The sequence below is a fragment of the Urocitellus parryii genome, chromosome X (assembly GCF_045843805.1).
Source record: "Urocitellus parryii isolate mUroPar1 chromosome X, mUroPar1.hap1, whole genome shotgun sequence".
Classification (NCBI taxonomy): Eukaryota; Metazoa; Chordata; class Mammalia; order Rodentia; family Sciuridae; genus Urocitellus; species Urocitellus parryii.
In genome coordinates, this window is record NC_135547.1 from 79,268,823 (window position 1) to 79,271,363 (window position 2,541).

General features: G+C 36.2%; 1 non-coding gene across 1 annotated transcript; it reads right to left on the reverse strand.

Annotated features, from left to right (window-relative positions):
• Positions 1-2,216: 2,216 nt before the first annotated feature.
• On the reverse strand, positions 2,217-2,326 carry LOC113194514 (U6 spliceosomal RNA). The gene has a single exon (XR_003302301.1). It is a non-coding gene; the product is annotated as a U6 spliceosomal RNA (small nuclear RNA).
• Positions 2,327-2,541: the final 215 nt, after the last annotated feature.

The window sequence follows — 2,541 nt, forward strand, 5'->3', positions numbered from 1 at the left end:
CTTGGCTTATAACTGGGAAAGTAGACTTTGGGTGGGCTCCCATCATTCCTCATCTCATAAGGATGGCTTCCTGTGCCTAAATAGTACAGACAATGGGAAGAACACCTGCCTCCCTTTTGGAGATCTGGAACACTAGCACATGCTAGGCACTTGGTGTCTATATGACTAGCCCCATAAGAAACCTTTGGCGCTGAGGGTTTTTTTTTTTTAATTTTTTAGTTATAGATGGACACAATACCTTTATTTTTATTTTTTTAAAGAGAGAGAGAGAGAGAGAGAGAGAGAGAATTTTTTTAATATTTATTTTTTAGTTTTCGGCGGACACAACATCTTTGTTTGTATGTGGTGCTGAGGATCGAACCCGGGCTGCACGCATGTCAGGCGAGCGTGCTACCGCTTGAGCCACATCCCCAGCCCCAATACCTTTATTTTTTATTTCTTTTTATGTTTTGCTGAGGATCTAACCCAATGCCTCACAGGTGCTAGGCAAGTGCTCTACCACTGAGCTACAAACCCAGCCCTGGCATTGAGTTTTTAATGGGCTTCCTTGGTAGACATTTCACATGTGTTGTCACAAGTGAATGCTTGAGGGAAGCACATAGTGTGTCACTACACTTGGAAAGGACACTTGTAAGTTTGTGCCTGTTTTCCTCCAGATTTTACCCCCTGCACTTTTTCTCTGATAATTTTTCTTGGTATCATTTTGTGTTAATGCATCTCAACCATAAGTATTTTGAGTCCTGTGAATTCTTCTAGCTAATCACTGATCCTGGGGGTGGTTTTGTGGACCCCCTACACATTGTACTATTTTTATATGCTGAAATTTTAGTGTTTGTTAGTATTTTTAAAAATATATGAACTCTGAATCATTTATATATTGAGATGCACGCATCTATTATGAACCCATAATTGAGATAATTATATGCTACATTAAAAATTTGAATCAAACAACAGCGAACTGAATTAGAAAGTGTTCTGACCATATTTCTCACACTTTAAAAAGCTTTACAAAGTGAAAATATTTTATTTTAATTTCCCTGGTTACTAAAGAGGCTGAAGATCTTATTAGTCTTATTTCCCAAGAGTTCAGAAATAGGGGTGGGGTAGGAAGAGGTATGTGCATTCAGGAAAAATAGGAGAGGATGTGTTGAAGAGTTTAGGACAAGGAAGAGATCAGGAAATTTCCTACGCTCAAATCCAAGGCCTTAGAGTCCAATTACCCTTTCCCCTCATACCCAGAATCTCTCTGCTTTCCAGTATACTAGGAGATCTATAAAATAGAAATAATAATACTATTAATATCATAAATACTTTTGTTTCATTTAAATAAGTTAGCACCTGTAAAGAACTTAGCACAATGCCTAGCAACAAATTCTCTCCATTTTTGATATCTCTAACTAAGGGTAGGCCCTCATCATTTTATGTCTAAATTACTGTAGTAGCCTCCTTCAGACTTTAACCTTTTTGGTCAGTCATTGTGACCATAATTATTCTCACTTCTTTTTTCCTAAATCCCCACCAAACATTTTCTACTATGTCAAGTGAAATACCCTCTGCCCAACTTTCAAGGTCCCTACCCTACCTTATAAACTTACTTCTCTATATCAGTGATTCTCTCTCCATTCTTCTAAACCAGTGGTTTTCAAACTTAATTATGAATCAAAATCATTTGGAGGGCATGTTAAAACAGTTTGATGTCCTCCCTCTGGAGTTCTGATTAGTTGCTGGGTGTTGCTGATGCTGCTGGTCTGAGGACAACTCTTAAAGAAGCGTAGCCCTACATTGTCTGTCTCCTTGACTTAGTTTTCAGTTATTTTGCTTTCTGTCAATTCTGTTAAACCATTCTTCCTTTTCACATCCATCTATTCTTCCCTAGCCCCACATGCTCCTCTATGTCCATCTATCTTATTTTCTTTGCCTGGAATGTTTTCTCCTCCATTAGCACTAAAATCCTATTTAATCCAGTTCAAGACCCTATTAATGTTTCTATTCTTTGGACTACCATTGTTTGATATACTTTGCATTTCACAGTCTAATTCTTATGTGTTATTTTTTCTTATTTCATACATGTGACTTGTATTTTCAAAAATCTATTTTTTTGGTACTTAAATATTTTAATAATATATTTTTATTTTCAATTGACATATAGTAATCATAAATATTTATAAGGTACACTGTTGACATTTCAATAAATATAATTCAATTTGCAGTGATCAGGATAATTGGCATATCTATCACCTCAGACATTTATCATTACACAGGGGTCATGCTAATCTTCTCTGTATCACTCGTATCACTTTAGTATCTGTGCTACTGAAGAGAGCATAATAATGTAAACATTTTATGGCAGGAAATTACATTTTGTTTTCCCTGCACCCCCCCCCACTACAGTCTAGCACTAAAGTGAATACATATGTTAAATAATCATTTAACTGATTGATTTGTGTGGTCAGGTCATCCATTTTGATTGTAAGATCATATGCTTTTCATTCTGTCCATAATTTGACTCTGAGAAAGGTAAGAATTGCAGAGGCCCAACTT